The following is a 20,383-nucleotide window of genomic DNA, read 5'->3' as shown; positions in this document are numbered from 1 at the left end:
AAATATTGCCTTAGAAGAAAGCCCCCAAGAAAATAACTGGGACAGAAGCCAACATCTGTTTATTCTTCCTGGCATATTTGTTCAGATTCTTAATTTAATTTAATCTAATGGGATTCATGAATGATCACTGTGATTTGCTATGCTATATCATCAGATAAGCCTCCACATACCTCTAGTCCCATTTGAAAGTGATTTTTGTAATTAATTTTCTAAATAAGTGTACTTACTTCACACATCATTTACTCCATTTCCCTATTGTCTAATGAAGTAAAAAATATATAAATTTAGTTGAAATGATCTTGCCAATTATTGTAACTATTTCTTTACCCGCTCTTCTCAGAAGACCTTTTTATTTGGCTCGTCTTCATGTATCTTTCTCTTTGCCCTCTGGATTAACCTTGCTGGTTTTCAGCACAGGGGGAGCGTAGAATAATAACAAGTCTGTTGTACCTGGGACTGGAATCACCTGTTGTTTTAGAGATACTCCAGAGAGCTCTCCCTTTGCTTAACATTAGCTGTCAAGGGCTGAGTAGTCCATATAATAAGGAATGATTTATATGCACAGGCTGATTAAGATCTATTTGGATTTTCTTCTATTAAACATTTTTCTAATTTGCATATTAATATTACATTAATTAAAAGAAGGTTGCTGCCCACCAAACTCCTCATTAAATGGCAAGTCTGTTCATCTAATAGACGGCTATTTTCCCCAGGTCTCCTAACGCAGCTATATCTGGAACATGCAGTGCTCCTGGGAAAGGCAAAAAGACTGAATAAAGCCAGAGACTTTCATTGCCAAGGTAAGCCACAGCTGGCAATCCAGCTTCCTACAGATGTCTGCCAAGACATCCCAGTGCCCGAGCTTCTCCCTGTTCATAGTTATAACTGAGATGTACACATACATACAACTCCACCTAAGTGACATTTAAATTAGAATTCTTTGCCCAGAGAGAAAGGAGAATCTCCACCCTCTGTGACATTCACACCTGGAACATGCATGGCCTTGATGACTGTGTCCTGACCTTGCAGCTGTACCTAATATAAAGCCTGGGATGGGTTTGAGTGAGGGAGCTGGACCAGAGGCATCCAGAGCTTCTTCCCAACTGAAATTATCAGTGATTCTCTAACTGTGGTGCTTCTGTATTTGTTTGGGGCACAGGGATTTCACTTCTGTAGTATGAACCACTGTTGCTCTAAACAATGTGTTTTCTTCTGGGTAGTCTCATCTCTCTTTGAAATACCTTCTTTGTGTTCTGGAAGAAGGGCCTTTTGTAGGTTTTGAGAAGCCTGTATTCACTGCAAGTGATGCCATGTGCTACGTTTTGGAGAATACATCACTGGCACAAAATTCATATTTGATTGTATTTGCCCAATATCAAATGAACTCTGTATCTCAGTACCAAAGAGGTTTTTTTACTTTGAACTTGGCAGTTTCTGTGTTTTTAGTTATTAGCAGACATAGCTTGTTTATAGATATTGTCTTCTAGTAAATGTTCAACAACCCCCCCCCCCCCCCCCCGCCTTTGCTCTCCCCTGCCCTTGTCCTCAGATGCCTTAGTTCCTATTAGAACTGTTTCCTTTCCACTGAAGCACACACATTTTTCATCCACCAGTAGCACAGTCGGCGCAAGAATTTCCCCATTCTACTGAGTGATTCTGAGTATTCACAAATCACAGTTATAAGCTGTTTTGGATAAAAGTAAAGTATGTCCTCCTGTTCTCCAGAGGCTTCAAATGTTTCTGCAGAAATTATTTACCAATCTGCATACAGAGACAGGCTGAAAAGATTTTTATGTTGGAATTAGCTCTGTGTGTGCATGTGCATTTGACATAAAATAATCTGCTGGCAGAAGCACCCTACTTTAAAGCTGATGAAAGTAATGTGTGATAATTAAGGAAGCAAATTTGGTTTTAATTGCCAAAATTATTTTCCAGAGCTGCTACTTAGAGATACTGCATTTGTCTCTAGTTTCTGTTGTTAAAATTGTAATACTCTACAATAATTGTTTCTTCATTTAATATAATTCTTAATCTGAAGCATTATTAATGATGATTTTAAAGCATAAACATAATTAGTCAAAAAATGCAAACATATATTTTCTAGCTGTTTTCAGAGACATTTAGTGTTAAATAGTTAGAGATTGTTTTAAGGGACTAAGAAGTACATTAATTCCATGAATATTGTAGGGATCGAACTCTGCTTTCCTAATGCAACTGTCTCTGAGACAACAGGAGTCGGTGTGAAAAATTCTTTGGCTGCAGTCCCATCACAGTGGGATGAATGTTATGCAAATATATATAGTGTTTCAGAAAGTATCATTTCTTTTTTTCCTTTTACTTTTACTGCTCAAATCTGACTAATACTTTGAACTGATTTTTGCATCTCAAAACTGTCTTACTCTGTAATTTCACGATGGGCAGGGATGCTTGCTGTTCCAGACTTCATTAATAACAGAAGTCACTACTCAAAGCTTTGTTCTTAGAAAACTCGCTTTCATCTTCCAAGCAGTAAGATGAACTAAAATGTAAATAGATCATGTCCTTTGCTGTACAACAAGGTGAATAGCCTGTCTTCTTGGCTGTGGTGTTTCGCTCCACATTTGCATGGTGCTTCGGAGCACAACTTGTGCAGCGTCTGGAGGGAAAAATGATTGCAGCGGGCTCATGCAGGAAAACCCCTCTGCTCCTTATGAATGTGCTACCTTCAGTCAGTGGAGATTGTGGTCAGCATAGAGTCATGGCTTTTAGCTTCCCTCTGTCATCTGCCATGAGTTCCTGCTCCAGCTCACTATGTGCATTCTTTGCTAAAATAACCCTTCTGGTAGAAACAAACTGCAACGCATGAGAAAAGTGTTCTTCTCCATACAGGTTGTTTCAAAATCAACAGCTTTAGTGTTTTCTACTGCCTTCCTACATTGCTTTTTTTTTTTTCCTGCTAGAAGAGTGTGTTGCGATAAAAACTGCAACAGAGGGCTTGTACCATACTCATCCCTCGTACTTTAGGGGAGGTTTATGAAGATCCCAGGTCTTCAGCTGTGTTCACAAAGTAGGTCTTTGTTGGCAAGAAGCAAAGGGAACATACATTATTCTATTAGGACTTTCCAGAGCAGTATAGGCTCTCTCCTCACAGTGCAGGAAACTGGCCACATGACTGCAGGGATACTTTATAGTCAGTTAAGTGCTGCCTATATCGCATATTTACACACAAGAAAAGCACTGGCTGCTGCCTGCTTTGTGAAACTATGTGAGGCAAAGTTGAGGCTGAGATTTGGGACCTCCCTTTTCTCCAGCCTGATTTGTCTGTCACCCTTACTCTAATTTAAGATACTGGTTTACAGAATGCAAAAGGAAGAATCAGAAATGCCTGCAGTTAAATCAAGCACCGGAACATGCTGTGTTTATTTTCAGTTTGAAAAAGTGGATTTTCTTTTCCATATGCTGAAGTTCTGCTGTCAGAGCCCGCCTGGTACTGTGCATGTTTTCAAAAACTTAGTGAACAAGTAAATGCTAGCTGTGCTTAGATGGACCTTTGGCTTAGCTTCTGACCCTTTTGTGGTTATTTTTGGCAAGAAAGTTCCATAGAATAATAAGCAGTGAGATTGAAATGTAGAGAAGAGTCATGCTTTCTGTTGATGAAAGCTCTCTCAGATAGCTTTTCCCAAAGGAGACTGCTCTATTCTTAAGCTACATTTCACTGTCTGTCACCTCCTATAAGCTGAACCCAAGAGGCAACTCTGCTACACCTGTGAACTTGCCTGCCAGCATTTCTTTTAGCTTCCTTTGTGAGTGACACCTGCCAGATTCAGAAGGCCATGACGTGCTGCTTGTCAGTATCCCAGAACTCTGGTGCCTCTGAGCCAAAGCATAGATTTGTTCAAAATCACAGATGCCTCCTATCTTATTGAACAGCTCTTTCAGCCCCGGAGGAAGACTGTAGTCCCAGAAGACCTCAAAAGGAGTTTTGTGAAATGTCAGATAGGAATAGCACAGTACAGTGAAATGTGTAATGCACATAGCTGATCTTTGACCTGCTTACTTTTCTCTCTCTGGGAGAGTAATAGCTGTACGTAAACACTGAGTGTTGGACTTCTTGCCAGCTGTAAATGTTCCCCTCAAGAAGAATTAATCATGAACCTCCTGTGCTTAGGGAGATGTTGGGTGTAGATGTTTATGGTGGGTGGAATTCATCTCCTCTAACTTAAGATATCTGTCATGTATACACCAGGTCTGAGTGCTTTGTCCAGGTTATATCCTGCCTGTAAAACAACACCTTTATGGGATGATTCCTCTCCCCCTAAAGTAGAAGTCTGAAATTGAATGAATTTTCCTTTAGGAGTGCCACTTTCTCCTCCCCAATACTGAAGGGAGTCTGGATAACTAACTCAGATGTTGATATCTGTTTGTTAGCTTCTAAATCTGGACCAGATGACTGGGCTTCCAGGGTAGAGATACACCAGCTGTTACTGGCAGAGCTAAAGACACCCAAGAAGTTATCCTTCCTTTAGATTTTGAGTTCAGTTGTAGTCCCGTAGGCTGTATGTTTAAAAAATCATGTCAGAAAAATCCTTATCAGAAGGTGGCATGAAATGTTCATTACCTGAGTGTCTGAAAAAAACAATTCTAGTATATGCTTTTGTGCTATCTTCCCAGAATGATCAAGTATATTTAGTCTCTGTTATGTATTGGTTTTAGAGATTGAGTGATAAGCTACACATACTAAATTTCAATGAGAAATGAATTCCTATCTAGTGATTAGTTTGACTGTATTCCTTTTTTTACCTGAAAACCCCTGAAATACAGGATTTTTTTAAATCTTAAAAAAAGCAGCTCTATTCTGCTCCTATTTACAGAATAGAGCACTGTATCTTCATAGGGTATCGTAGTATCACAGAAAACTGTATCTTCAAAATTTAGCTGCCACCCCACAATCCTGTAAATATCTTTGAATGCTGCATTAGTGAAGGTATTTTTAAGTATAATGACAGTGTATTTTGGTTCTCCTCTTTCCTTAATTGTAACTTTTATTCAGCCCAACTTTTGATGCTATCCTGGTAATACCTATGACAATATAAAGCCTGATCTACAGTTTTTTCAGTTCCTTACTATGTCATTAGTATGGAAATCTGCCCATTTTCACTCTTCCAATGCAAGAGACATTTGCAGATTGACAGAGTTTCTCAACTGCAGAGAAATAGCCATGTAGCTGCTGAGACTGTGGCTAGAGGAAATTAATTCTGGATAAAATGCAGATTTAAGCTCTGAGACCTTACATACACCCTGTCTTATCTGGTCCAGCACTGTGCAAATGTTACTCATTAATAACGTAGCTTTGAATTTCTGCGCTGGTTCCATCATTTTAGATCTTGGGATTTAATCACATTTACGTCGTAATTTTATTAGAAAAAGCCAATATTCCGATGTTGTTTAAGGAGTGAATGTGATAAATATTCCTCCTTGTTTATTGCATCTGCTTCTGATGCACTCACAGGAGGGGGGAAAGCAGAATAAAGCCATCCAGGCAAATTTTTAATACATAGTTTCATGATTCTGCAATAGCAACTATATAACAAGGCTTGTGAGACAGTTTCTGTTACATTCCCCAGCCTGTAACTCCCCAGTACTACCGGTCTGTGCCCAGGGAAAACATTTTTGCCACTAGGAAAGTTATCTGACTTCAGGTAATTTATTAAGGCTATTTATTAAGCAGTATCCAAATCCACAAACAGTTCTGTGAATTTCAGCAGGATGACTTCTGCTGCAGGATATTACTGAAGTGATTAAGGAAGGGTTCAAACAGCCAGTTACAGCACTACAGTAATTGCATTAGAAAACAAGGAAAAAAGAAAAGAAAAAAGCAGTGAGCTGTTCTGCATGATTTCCACTCGTGGCCATACTATAGCACAAACATTTCCTTTACCGGTTTTCAAATGAAAACATTAAATTTGAACTGCAGACCCTACCAAAAGGAAATCTCCATCCCCATTGCAGGTGTTTCTACATATGCATGTGTATAGGACAGATACTTTGGGACTGATGCAGAGGAGCAGCACGGACTCATGTGCTCTTCACTTTGACATGGAATAAGAGAGCTTTCCATGGAAACTGTTTGTTTTGCCCTTCCCACCCCACTCATTCCACACCGGTGATCAGCGGCACCCAATCCACAGAACACCACAGATGTTACAGTGTTTTTCTGTCAGCCTCAACATCAATACGTTATTTCCCATGGCATGAGCAAGCCTGAAGGCTCTCCCAGGATGCTCTCTGCATACTATATGCTAGTCATTGCTGCCTTAAGTGACGGGATGCAACCCAACCTGCTGGGAAACGGGCTGTGTGCAGTGGATCTCCAACCAGAAACGTTCATCTGTCTCAAGGGTAATTCTTGTGCTAGGGGCCATGGTTTATCATATGGCTTGCAGCTGATGATTTATTCTGTCTAATGAGGGATTTAGGGTGAATAATCCTCTCTATTTGCCTATTGCCAAATCATACTGTTGTGGGAGCTGGGGAAGGGAACAAGAAAAATGATAGACACCCCCCCCCTTTAATGATATTCCTTCTCTTTCTGCTTTTCATCCAATGGTCTCCAAGCAATTCAGGAAATAGGCTGGTGATACTACCACAACTTCCAGAAGTCCCAGTGGCAAAAGAGTGGTATAAGTAGATGCAAAACACAGAATCCCTGAGTCCCAGGCAGCTACCTGATCTGTAACAGTATTTTGAGGTCTTACTAGTCACTGCTTTTTTTATCAGCACTGTTTTTTTCTGTTTTCTCAGCTTTTGGTAGTACATAGAGATTCTTTTTTACTTGTTTGTTTTAAATAGAGATGTCCCTTTAAATTAGAGTAAGAGTAAATAAAAGCAGGGCAATAGAATTCCTATATAAAAGAAAAAATAAACAAAAGGGTATTGTTTTATCTTTAAAATTGTTTCCTTCTCCCTCCTTCCTCTCTCCTGAACTTAAAATATCCAGCTATAATTAAATATCCTCCTTTTAAAGTAGGGAGCTATAGTCACAGGACTGGAGAGGCCAAGGGGCATAGCCAGGATGGAAGAGCATAGCTTTCTGTGAGCCTTGTGGTGGGAACCACAATATTGCTTTTGCTCCATTTTCGTCAGGCAGTTCCCAGCACGATACTAAGCTATTTGTACACACCCTGGTGCACAACTAGAGTCTATATGCTAAATTATGTATAATATATTCTATGAACTTAATTTAAAAGCACATATATGCAATAAGGAAGTCTTGACCATCTTGGAGCTTCTTTTGTGACCCATAAGTACTATCTACCTCCTTCTTGGTTTTACCTAAATCCCCCATTCTTTTCTTTTACTGCTGTTTCATAAAGAGGAAGGGTTAAATGAGTCTTTCCTATGACTTTCTTACATCAAAGATTCTGACAGGGCCAGCGCCTTTTTCCCTGTGCCAAAAGGGATAGTCCCTACAGAGTTCTGTGCTGCTCCATGCTTTGCAGTGGAAACGCCAGATTCTCTCCTTTGGCTGCCAGCCTGTAAAGGGGGATTTTCCTGCTGGTGGTAGATCTTTACCATTTGATTTGTTGAAGGATGAAGGTGCTTGCAACGTGACCTTGAGCCAGGCTGATGCTTCAGGTCTGTTCTGTGTGTGTCAGTTTCTCAAACTTGACAAGCACCCTGGTGAGAAGCAGATTACCTGTTAGAAATGTACAGCTTAGATACCACTCTTTTTCCTTCCTTGGATGGTATATGTCTTATTCTTCTCGTTACTTTAGATGCTTTAGTTGCATCATAGATGCTTTAGTGTGAATCATAAAAGGTGTAACTAAAGCTTTTCCCCCACCTAGCTAGAGGCTGTCAGATCTGGAATAGAGCAGGAAAGACCTGGGTAAATGCATTACTATAGTGTCAGGACAAAACCGCTTCCTGCTTGACACCAGTTACCCAAGCACACCAAAGGGAGAGTGGATACCTATGTATGTCACAGCCTGTCTGGGGCAGCAATGCTGGGCTGCTACCCTGGGCAAGAGTTCCTCTGGAGTGAGCAGCGGCAAGAGCCAGGAGGTCAACCTGCTGGGCTAATCCCTCTGGGTCCCAGCTCTACCTTCTGGCTTCCTCAAGAACAAAGAACTAAGCAGGACTAAGCATAAAATACAGTAGGATTCAGAAATCCCTCTGAAGTGTTGAAAGAAGCAGCAGCTGCCTTCAACTCTTCTTGCTCCCTTCCCACATACATCCAAACGGGGGGTCTGCATAGTGGCACTGCAGCAGTGGAACTCCTGGACTTCCAGGTCTCTACTTTGTAGCTGGCTCACAGCATAATAACACTCAGGCTTCAGTGCCTTTTGGTTGTGACTGTGTTTCTGCAAGACATGAAAACACAGCCTGTGAAACGTTTGTAAATTGCACACACATGTTCCTATGCATGCAACCAGCAAACAAGCAAGACGGGTAACAATAAACCTGATAAATTAGAACAGAAAATTTATTTGTACTTGCTTATAAATGGGTATCATGATGCTGATGCTGCACATGACATGAGACTTGGTGTTTTGGTTTTTGTTTTTTGTTTTTTTAATAGGAAGAGGCTGAGAAACATTTTGGCAGGGTTTAAGACATTCTAACTGCAGGTTCTGAGGCAGACCCAGGAGTCCTGATAATAATTGTAGAGCCTCTGTTTGAGAAAGTATTCTAATTTCCGAGCACACAAAGACAATGTAATTGTTAATATACTAAATAAGCTCATATATTCTTGGGACACTCAGCCAGTATGGTACAGTTATCCTAAAATGTTACAAGTGCCAGGCTGAAAATGAAAACCTGCTGCTACTATTAATTAATCCTGGATCTTCTGCATTTTTCCTTTGTATTTGTGTCTACAAAAAGCTGGAACTTTGAAGGCAATAATATCAATTAATAGTTCAGTTGGAGTTGTAAAGATTGTCTAAGTGGAACAGCTATAGTCTAAAGATATGCCAGTTAATAAGTTCAATTTCAAATGCATTCCAAGCAGCATGATGTTGAGTGGGAGATTTGTTTTCCAGCATGACAAAATCCCTAAATGCAAAATGTATACATATGTCTCTAATGGAAGAGGAAAATAAAGAACCAGATAGTTATCCTGAAGTAGATATCAGAGGAATAGCAATGAAATCAAAAAAGAGTTACTGCTCATCTGCAAAGTGTCATGCAGAATAGAAGTGCTTTCCTCCTTGGCCATTTATCTCCTTTGAAGCTGTTTGATAGAATTTGGAGTGGGCTGAAGTGGTAGTTCAAAAAAACATATGGTATGGCAACAAGATAAAACTGAAGCAGCATGTTGTGGAGACCTGCATGAGTCAGTCATGCTTATAAGAACTATATATAGTGAGAAATCTCCTTCCAGGGAGATTTCTGTGGAGAGCATACAAAGTACTTGAAAGACTGTCTGAAAAGAAATCCTGACACTAAAACCATCAGAAAGAGGTTTGGGTTCGTGTCCCTTGAGCTAAAAGAATTCTGCAGATTCCAATGGAATGTGAGCTGGATCATTTTGCTGTGGTTGATGTACTTCATGTGCCCACGTGCCAGTTGATTCCACTTTCATATGTTTATTATTTAATTGTGATGCTGCTAATTTTCTAGGCTTCCAGATATTTTACTATAAAATATTGTGGAATGCTGAAGAGAGGATAATTGTTGCTACATATCTCAGTTCGTGCGACACAATGCTGCCAAGCCACAAAGACCAGACTGGACATAATTCACACATCTCAACGTTGTAAGCTGGAGCACATGCAATACAACAGACTTAGATACAAGATCCAAACAAAGCTCTCCCTCTGGAAAACAGTCTTTCAGCCATACTGGCAAACTGAACTGCAGCTGCAGAAGGGAGGTAGTCTCAACTGGTATCCTGCAGTGACTACCAGTGCTATATATGCTAGAGTTTTTGTTAACACCTTAAACCCTACCTGGAAAAAACACTGAGTAAAAGACCAGGATTGTGTTTCCAGCTGTGTTGCAATGGGGCTGACTACACAAAAATGGATGGTGAGATTAGTTCTTCAGTCAGCTGGAAATTATAGGAGATAATGAATACAAAACCTTCTCAAACATCAGCAAAGGTCTTAATTTCTTCACATGAAAATGCTTTTAAAGATATGGTATTTCATCAGGAAAACATTTTTGTTACCTCTGTAACCTTTGTGTGTTGCATTTGTATATGACATCATATCCCAATCATGATAATACTTAAGTTGATGTCCAGGAAGGATGTGTGATTTTAAAGCATTTTGTGTGATCATAAAGAGTGATCAAAACCTTCAATATGTCCCACTAAATGATAAGAGAGACAGAAGCAAAGACTGTAAAAGGTGTGTCTATTGTCACCCTCGATGATGGAGCTAGGGACAGGCTGGCCCTTCCAGCTGTGTTTAAACCAGGAGATCTTTATCTGAACATTAGGCTGGGAGGCAACAGAGCACACCCTGAGGCACAGACCTGCTAAAAGAGCCTGATGTTGCCCTAAGTATTGCTTTAGTCTGCATGGGTTGGAAGAGTGAACCACCAACACCTGGGGAAAATCTGAACAGAAACAAAGGGGGCATTGCAACTCTGCACTTTCCACTCTGTGGGGGTTGTTTGGGTCTCTCCCCTCAAGCTTGCATCAGTGTTCTGCTCTTGGCTGAGCACCCATTCATCATTTTATTACTCTGTGAAATCAATGAATCTCAATATAAAACCTTATGAGCTTTAAATGGTCCAAAATAAGTATGTGTAGCGGACAGAGGCCAATCAATCAATGGACAAAAATTAATCTGTCTTGTAAAGGGTGGCCTGCAGATCAATTTCTTCTGTGAGCTGAGCCACAGTATTGACTCAGCTGTGGGAACAGATGATGGACCTAAAAGTTCTGCAAATTAAATGATTTAAATTAGTACTGCAAGTAGTAAATCAATGCTAGGCAGAACAAGAGGTGATGTGTTCTGCTGTTCATCCTAAAATTAAATCTGGACAGCTGTTGAACAGTGCCATTTTTCATAGATTTGTAGTTTTCCTGGCCAGCATTCTGTCCTGTTCTAGTTCTTGTATTGGTTTTTATTCACTAGTCTGGAACTGAATTATAATCAGTGGGATTAGGGGTAGATGGCTTCAAGCTTTGGGTTGTTTGTTTTCTTTTTAATAATTGACTGAGAAGAAGAAAGAAGAGGTGATTTGAGCTGTGTGATTCAGGCAATGAAAAATGACCAAAGTTAGTACCTCTTTTGGGAATATCAAGGGTCTTGAAGGGGTGAGTCTTTATTAGCATTAACTCAAGTGTCAGGGTAATGCATTTTATTCACTCAGGGTGTATATGTGACCTTGAATGGTGCTGCTACATGTGTAGCTTTTGGGGGATGCAAGGATTTCATTCCCATTGTGAATGATCTAAACCCTCAAATCTATTCTAAAAATGAGGGGGGAAAAGGGCAATATGGTAACATGTCTTCCAGATTTATTTATTTTCTTGGTGCAAACCAGCAGTTTTCAATATCTGAAAGCAATTATTGGAACAACAGTTGAAAATAAAATGTTATGTTATACGATTCTCATCACTGTAAGGTTGTCACCAAATACATCTGCTTCCCTACCTAATGTCATATTTGCATTCATGCTTCCTATGAATTAATTCAGCTGATGAAAAATATTGTTTTCTGGGCTGAGAAACAGGGTTGTATTCCAGCAGAGGTTTGGTTGGGGCTTGTGGTTGGTGATGCTGAATGTTTCGATTGGTCTTAACAGAATTACCGTTTCGTAATAGTATTTGTGACTTTCTTACTCTTTCCTTTCCAACAGTAACTTGTATCTGAACAGATACTCCTGTATCTGAACAACAGAACACAACAAAAAAGTGCCAGAGAAGCTGGAAAACAATGGCTGGAGCATCTTTGCCAGGCAGTGAGCAAGAGAGGCAGTGAGCAAGGGAGATAGTTCAGGGAGGCACCAGGTTAGGGGAGCAGTATGTTTAGCCAGCCTCTGAGTCCCCAGTGAGGGCTCGGGTCCTTCAGTTTATGATGGGCACTATGACTTCTGCTGCAGATGGTAATCGTAACCCTCAATAAAACAACCTGGTTGCATACCAAGGTACTGCAAGGAATATTGGCCAGTGGAGACTCAGTCTCCTCTTTAATGTTTTGCTCTGAGGTACTGTGGTCTGGGCTGGGTGGGCTCCTGATTTCACCCTGTGCCCCAGTTCATAATAGTTTACTAGGACCTCATGAAAACACATGAAAAGATGAGTGAAAAAGGTCCTGGGTAATACAATAAACATATTTTCACCATTCTTTCATCTCCTATATAAGTGTTCCATTTCTCCAGCAGCTGGGAGTCGACTGTCTCCTTGACAGAGCCATGCTTAATTTGGCAGATAACACCGCATTTTTCCAGACGCAGAGATAGTTTCTAAATGCATCCTGGTGATATGATACTGTTTCATCTCTCCTCTGTTTTCTTAAGAGGGTACAAAGTAGCTCAGTTGAAGAGCAGCAATTCAAAAAATGAAAGCTGGTACCTGGGTGCATTCGTATCTGCACTATAGTTCACCTTGGTCTAGGTAACCATATATACTGTGGTCTTTTTCTGGTACTAGCTGTAGATGGTGAAGTGATTTGCTATGAAATTCTTTGCTGAATTTACTACAGCTATCATAACACTAAGTTTAGACCACATGGAAGCTTTTAAGATCAATAAAAACTTCCAGACTCTGTCTTCAGGGCAAGGTATCATATTTACAGGTGCACCATTGCAGCCACTGCTGTAATTCAGGTACTACATTTTCAAGTGTTACTAAAAATCTGCTACTGAAACATCGAATTTTATGACGTTTAATCTCAGAGCATTAATGGAAGGGCTTGTACAACACAAATACATTTGCAAGCAAGGACAATTAGCTTAGCAGTAGCAGCTAGGTGAGAAAAGCTGTGGACTGAAAGTAGAAAGAGCTGTTATGTTTATTATAATGCCCAATAAATCATTTGCAGCAAGAACCAATTACTGGATTATTTCCAGTGTCTGCTCTTCAATTAACAGAGTGAATGCGCACCTTTAAAGAAAAAAAGACTTAATTTCTCTTGATGCATTATATTTTTGTTTCAGCCTAGAGACAAGATAATACGTATGGCTTTGTACAATGTGTACATCATTGTACAAGAGGCCATACTGAGGGCCCAGCTCACGCTGGAATCTTTCACCCTGCTCTACTGGGGTAGGTGGGATTACCAATACTCTGCAACCAGTGACATTTTGTAACACAGTTTAATATAGCATTGCAGCCTTAAAGCTTTCAAGCGTGACATGGAAGGGACCATGGGAGCAGACTGGGATAATACTCCTTTGGTGGAGTTGCACTGCAAGTGTAGCAAGAAAATGGTTGGTAGTATGACAACAGGCTCTGCAAAGGAAGCTGGGCCACTCAATCCACTACACGGGGTCATTACAACAAAAATAATCCGATTCAGCCTTTTATTTGCTATTCTGATCTCATCTTTTCATTGCTAGTGAGCTTCTTATATGGATGAATGGTCACGAAAAGCAAACTTGACACTAATGTTATTCAAGTTATGAATTATGAGAGCAGAGGCACCCAGATGAGCAATTTTTATTTCATGTGCACTATGTGTATGTATACATTAAGCAGAAAAAGTAAAAAACAAATAATGTTTGTAAAACCTGGGGCAGTCAGGCAGGCAGCACAGATAAGTGTTGGGGACCTTGCTGAGCTCTTGGTTCAGAGCACTGAGGACCTGACAAGGGGTGCTCTGTGAGTGCTGATCTCTGGGGCTCACCTCTTGCTGCTGACACAGGAACTGCTCAGCACGGGAAGGGGGCATTGCTCAAAGGGAAGTCTCTGCACCCGGTATTGAACTGTGATTGTACTTAGTGTTGAGGGAGTTTCTGCATGAAGCAATCAATCACAAGGAGACTTGGATAGAGAAAATTGATACCCATCAGCTGTCAACCTCTATGGTGACCTGCAGGTGGAAATTGCTATGTAACTGCTCAGAGTAACTATATGAACTATAAAAGCTTCTTCCCTAGCAATCAAAACAAGATTTTCTTCTGGAGAATTTCCAGGTAGTGTATTGCTCATGCACTAAGTCCATCCATTTCCTAAAGTGGTGGAATGAAAAAGATAGATGAACGATTGGGAACCACCAGCTCAGAATTTCTCATCCTGAGCTCTGAGTTCCAATGCATAAGAATTGAGAAACCCCAGGGAATATATGTTCCTGACAGAAAATTGCCAAATAAATGAGAACTGGTTTGCATTTATTTGAACATTGTCCTGGGTTCAGCAGTAGCAGTCATTTTTCTCCTTCTTGGTAGCTGGTGCAGTGCAGTGTTTTGAATTTCAGCTCGGGAACAGAGCTGATAACAAGGATGTTTTGGTTTGGCCAAGGACTTTGTGAGCCTCATGCTCTGCCAGGGGGAGGGGAAGCCAGGAGGAAGCAGAGACAGGACACCTGACCCAAACTGACCAAAGAGGTATTCCATACCACAGCACGTCATGCCCAGGAGGTAACTGGGAGTGAGCCGGAAGGGCTGGGAGACTGCAGGGTTGGAGGAGGTATCGGTCGGAGCTTGGTCGGGCTTGGGGGCCGAGTTATCGGTCAGCTGGTGCTGAGGTGTTGTATTCTCTTCCCTTGTTATTTCCTTTATCATTATTATCACTGGTGGTAGCAGTAGTGATTTGTGTTATACCTTAGTTACTAAACTGTTCTTATCTCAACCCGTGGGAGTTGCATTCTTTTCAATTCTCCTCTCCATCCCTCCGAGAGCAGGGGGAGGGCAAGAAAGGGGGGGGAAGTGAGCGAATGAATTACCTGACTGGGTTTAAACCACGACAAACATGTATGTTATTTGGGCATCTTTTTTATGATATTCCTTTTATGCACATAGGATACATATGCTTCAATAAGTTCTATTTTATATTAAACAAAGATTATGTGCGACCACTTTTAACTGAACTACTTACCGTGACTTGTGTCTCTTAATTTCTATTTGGTGTGATATTAATGATAAAAATATTAAAGTTCCAAAAAAGTAGGAGTGATGTGAAAGTTAAATATTCAGCTTTATAGACATTTTTGTGCCTGGAGCACTGCAGAAATGAATATACTGAATTCAAAATGTGAATTTTAGAAGGTGCTCTCTAATATGAAGTACTGAATCCAGGATTTAATCAAGAAGTCTATGTTCATCAGACACTTGATGGCAGTCAATGTTAGCTGTGCTTTAACGATTTGAGTCTTTTATCGATTAAATAAAAGGTATTCTCTACTTTGGAAAATCAGCAAATAAATGAGTTTGTACTAACTACAGGGAGGGTTTAAATTTCCTAACTTTGAAATAATCCTGGGTTTATGAGAATGATAAATCTCACACAAAAAGGACAAGTGCTCATAAGAATTTTTGCCCTATTTTCGCTATTTTGATGTGTAAATGTTCCAAGATGTCGCACTTGGGAAGACCCTGTGTATGAAACCTGAGTACAGAACGTAAGTAGAGTTAATTTCATATTGAGGAAAATCTGCAAATATATTCACCCTCAGAAAAATTATATAAACAGAAGAATTTATGTTAATATATTGCATTTCAGAGTGACAGTGAAAACCAAGGGAGCTGGACCTATTGCAGTGGAGCATCATTGTTATTCAATAGCACAGTGTGAGTGGAGAGTTATAGCTGTTGATTATTGATGATGCATTTTACTCAAACATAAAAATTTGCTGTCTTCCAGAGTGGTGTAATTACACATTGTATGCTATGATGAGCATTCTCCTTTAGACTTACCTTTCCCTGGGCCTCTATTCAGTGCTCTGGTGCTGTCACTGTGTTGCCAGGAGAGCAGTGAGGAGATATTTGTCTCAGAGGTTGTTTCCTGCTCCAGTGAGATGAAACCAAACTGCACTGAAAGCTGTAAACAATATCCATCAGAAAGTCTCCTTCCAAGCCTCAGCTTTCCATTGGTCCCTGCCCTCCATCCGATGGCTCTCTTTTGCTACTTCAACAGAAAGAGATAAAACTTGATGTTTTAGCAGCTTAGGAAAGAGTAAAGCTAGGCCAAGTATGTAAAGTTTGGATGCATGTGTAACAGAGAGCCCTCTCTGTTTGAAAGGGGTTGGATTAACATTTTGGTTCACTCTCTTATTCCTCAGGCCATCTGTGTGCTGAGGATCTGACAGGAAAAGTTCAGAGCAGTAGCAATTTGGGCCACACTGTGTTTTCAGGTAAAAGAAAGCCCTGAAGGTCATTCATGTTTTGAAATGGCGTTAGTAAAATTTTAGCTTTTTGAGTAAGTGCCATTGTGGCCATAGTGCAGGGGTGACAGGACAGGAAAAGGAATAATCCGTGTATCGTTGTCAGTACAGTTCAGATGGATAACAAAATACAACGATATGCTTTAATTGTTTTACCAAAAACAATTTGGCTGTCTATAGAATCATCTTCATCCACTCTTCTGTTAAAGAATTTCCTTTTCCAGTTTTTATCAGTAAAAAGCCAAGATTTTAAATGGAACAGTAAGAAATAAACTTCACTGTAATTCCCAAACCAGTTTTCTGCAGTTTTCAAACTTTAATTTTCTGCTAAATATTCTTCCCTCAGTCCCCACCCTCCCACCCCCCTCCCGTTTCAGGTTGGATCAGTAAGGAGTTCCCGTACACTGAGGTTTTCAATAGAGTATTTGGATGCTAGGATTGTAAACAAAATCAAATGGTCTTTTAAAGTCCCAGGCTTGCTAGTTTTCAGTGTGAAATAAGGAAATCTGATATACGTACTGCTGATGTGGATAGAGAAAGCTAGCAGCAAGTGGGGAGGATGATTATCAGGCTGAGAATTTACCAACAAGAAAAGACTAAACACATTCAGTGAAAACCAAGGTATCTGCAGAAATAGCTGCATAGGCCTAATGTGAAACAGCTATGTGTAAGATTAACTAGTAAGTGTCACGATCCATTCCACCTTTGAAAGAGTTTTGGTATGGGAATTTCTCACTCAAGTAATTTGCCAGTGTTTGCCTCTGGATCTGCTTGCTCATTTTTATGTTTATCTGTTTGGTATTCCTGCTATGGTGACAGGAGCAGTGTGCCTAAGAGGATCATTATGAGAATCTATCAAGCACACCCATGTGTGCACAACCTAAGTGAAGAATTGAATAAGTGAAATAACTAAAGGGAATGGGATAATTTAAAAGCTAAAGGGGATGAAACAGCAGCATCTTTCAGTGGATTGCGTTTAGAGTGAGAAGGATGAAATCTTGGGCAGGTGATATCCTGATCCCATGGGAGCTGGTAGCCAAAATCCCACTGATACCTTTCTGTCTAAAATTTTCTCTCTGTGTTCTCTTCCAAGCTATGCAGCCACCTTGCTTTGCAATTGAAGGTAGCCTTCACTGAGCTAACTCAGAGGCCATGCTACAAAGCACATGTGCAGCTCTGTCTGATTGCATGGTCTGGGCATGAGAGTCAGTTTTCTGACTGCCACCTCACATTTGTCATAGGTCTTCTGTCCCAGACCCTATAGTTGGTACCTGGTCCACTGAATCACTGAATCCTGTGCCCCGGCCAGTGTGGTGGTGTGAGAACTGTGGTTCTTACGCATATTATGTGCTGACATGCTGAGGAATGCACACCACTCAGTCCCAAATGCTAGTGCCTATCCATCACATCACTCTGCTCATCCTATACATCAGGATGTGAGTGCTGTATGTGCTCTGTAGGTGTATACATGACATGAAGATGCTAATGAGCAAAGCATAAAAGGTGCTTGCAACCTGAAAAGGCAGCTGTCCCAGGACTCTGTAAGCCCTTTGCTTCATGCGTATCTTAGAGCTGTTGACTAGGAGCATTGTGGTCCATAACAACCCCCAAGTCATTATGAAAGAATCAGAGTATATAAAATAGTTTGATCTCGATTCATTTGCATTATAACCAGAAATAGTGAAAGAAGGAAAGAAGCTTGCTTGGTATGTTTCTGTTTCTAGTATTTGCTCTTCTGACCAATGATTTATAACACAGACATTTTGGCAGAGTATCTGTGAAAAGCTTCCCGACAATAGGAGACTGAAGATATTATCCAGCAGACTAAGTGCTAGAGCTTTGTAATTTATGATGTCTTTATCTCATTTTGGATAAAATGGCAGTAAATATAATGTAGAAAAAATCTTGGCAGGGCAAAAGTCTAGATTAATTAACATAAAGGAGAGAAGCTCATTGGCTTGAAAGTTCTTTCCAGTTCTGATTTCTATGCACTGAAGAGAGTGACAGACAGCACTTGATGAAAACGACATTTTTATTGTCTTTAGCAGTTAAATGTTTCTGTTGTTCGAAGTAATTCTTATATTCAGTGGGTGTGCTTAGCTGTATAGTAGTAAAATATCTATAAACGTGAGCAAACGTATAACTACCGTGATGCCTGTGCTGAATGAAAAACAGAGGGTAAATTCAGGAGACAAAGTCACAAGTGTTTATTTTATAAAACAAATCTTAAGGATGAGCCAACATGCGTAATGCTTTAATCACTCTGCCTTCAGCAGAGCTTAGTGCATTTATGTGATATAATCTGTTCAGTAACTTTAATCAATCCCTTTCACTGTTGATCAGAAGAGAAATGTGGTAGTTTAGAAAACGATGTCTGCACTCATAGATGGGCAGCCATATATTGCTAAGTGAAGCGCATGACTTAGTTCACCTTTATCCAAATGGCTTTTCTGTGAGAGATCCTGAGTGCCTGTGTCCACCTCATGCCTCTTCAAAATTGTGTGATGCTCCTTTTTCAGAGCTTATGCCTTTGAAAATAGACTTTTATGGATTGTTTTCTGACAGATTTTAGGACAGCCTGCCTGTAATATAATTTTGGTAGTCCCAAATACTGACAGCTGTTATCAGCAGCATCATGAGAAAGTTATGAAGTAGCCAGGAAGGGTTGGAGACAGACTGCTAGAGATAGTCAAGATTAGGATTAACACTGATTCAGATTTGGGGACAAACTTGACTCATGGCAGAGTGGAAGAGATGTGTCACATGCTGCTGGCAACTGGAATAACAAAAGTGGTCCAATGTGATCTAGTTGTAGCATTCTTCAGCCACAGAAGGAGCAATACTGGCTCCAAAGCATCTTCCAAGTTACCTGGCCTACATGGACCTGTGCCAGAGGCTTGTTCTCACCTTTTGCTACCAGGGACTACGATTCCTTCATAGAAGTAGCTCTTTTTTGTGACGATGTCCCAGGTGTGATAGAGATCAGGAGAGCCATTGATAAGTGATTGCAATTTGAATAGAAGTTGTAAAGTCTGCTCACTCAGGCTGATACCGAACCACTCTGCAGAGAAGAAATAAGAAAAATACTGGATTCTGCTGGGGAGAACTTTGCAGCTTTACCACTGTTGAAATTGCCCCTCATAACACAGTTCCTCTAACAGAGATCAGCACAGACAGCACAGGATTTTTATGACCTTTCACTTTAGCAAATGTTGATAACCAAAAGGTCCAAGTAATTCATAACTTCTTAATCATCACATGCAGAAGAACTTACTTATTAGGCTTTATTCCATTAACACAATATTTATCTGGGAAATGAAAGACTGTTAGGAAGCAAAATATTTTAAACCTTAATCTCCTGGGAACCGTGTTACTGTGTAATGTTAGTAAGCATTGCTAAGGCAATAAGCAAACCAAAAGCTTACTATTTGGCTAAGGCTAGTTTTCTTTCTTCTTCCTGCTTTTTGTTAACACATGAGTGAGTGGATTCCTGGGACTAGAGAGGTAAGAGTGTGGGAGAGCGACTGGAAGGACAAGCCTCTGGTATGGTGTCTGCCTATAAGCAAAGCTGCTCATTCTATTCTAGAAGGTCTCTGTCTACTTTTTCACGGAAACAGATCTGGAACTGGCGTTTAAACACAGACACATAAGTATAGATTTGCCAGCCTAACTTTACAAAAATTTTTAGGTTTTACTTGCAAAATACATAGGTCAAAATTTTCAATGGCAGGAGCCTATATATAAATCGTTTGGTTTCTTTTTTTAAAGAAATACATTCTGATGGATTCTTCGGTCCAATGGATGGAGCCAGATCTGGGGTTTAGCCACATCAGTGTTTTCAAAAGTCTTTGCCAGATTCATCCAGATGGTGCTAGAATTAACCTCTCCCACTACCAAAATCTTATGGAAAACATCTGTCATTTATGAAATAAAATCACAACACTATGCCAGAGTTCATTGGGAACCTGGAAAAGTAGATTTGGCTGTGCTAATCTGTTCAACTTTTGTAGTGAAAAGTGACTCAGGTTGGGTGGGACAGTAGGGACATAAATGATGCTGTAATTTTGATAATGCACTAGCATCAATATCACTTCCTCATTGCAAAAAGGTCTCAGGTGTGTTTC

The 20,383-nt window shown here is 40.2% G+C and overlaps 1 long non-coding RNA gene across 1 annotated transcript; it reads right to left on the bottom strand.

The window, feature by feature from the left end:
* Window positions 1-7,442: 7,442 nt before the first annotated feature.
* On the bottom strand, window positions 7,443-16,075 carry LOC130599405 (uncharacterized). The gene is made up of 3 exons (XR_008972224.1): window positions 15,793-16,075; window positions 12,995-13,042; window positions 7,443-7,675 (listed from the first exon to the last, which is right to left on the bottom strand). It is a non-coding gene; the product is annotated as an uncharacterized LOC130599405 (long non-coding RNA).
* Window positions 16,076-20,383: the final 4,308 nt, after the last annotated feature.

This window comes from Pezoporus wallicus, unplaced genomic scaffold, assembly GCF_028554395.1.
Source record: "Pezoporus wallicus isolate ANWC-B61680 ecotype Strahan unplaced genomic scaffold, APGP_CSIRO_Pwel_v1 contig_4309, whole genome shotgun sequence".
Lineage (NCBI taxonomy): Eukaryota > Metazoa > Chordata > Aves > Psittaciformes > Psittacidae > Pezoporus > Pezoporus wallicus.
Note: the sequence above shows the minus strand (reverse complement) of the source record. Positions and strands in the feature narration are given on the sequence as shown.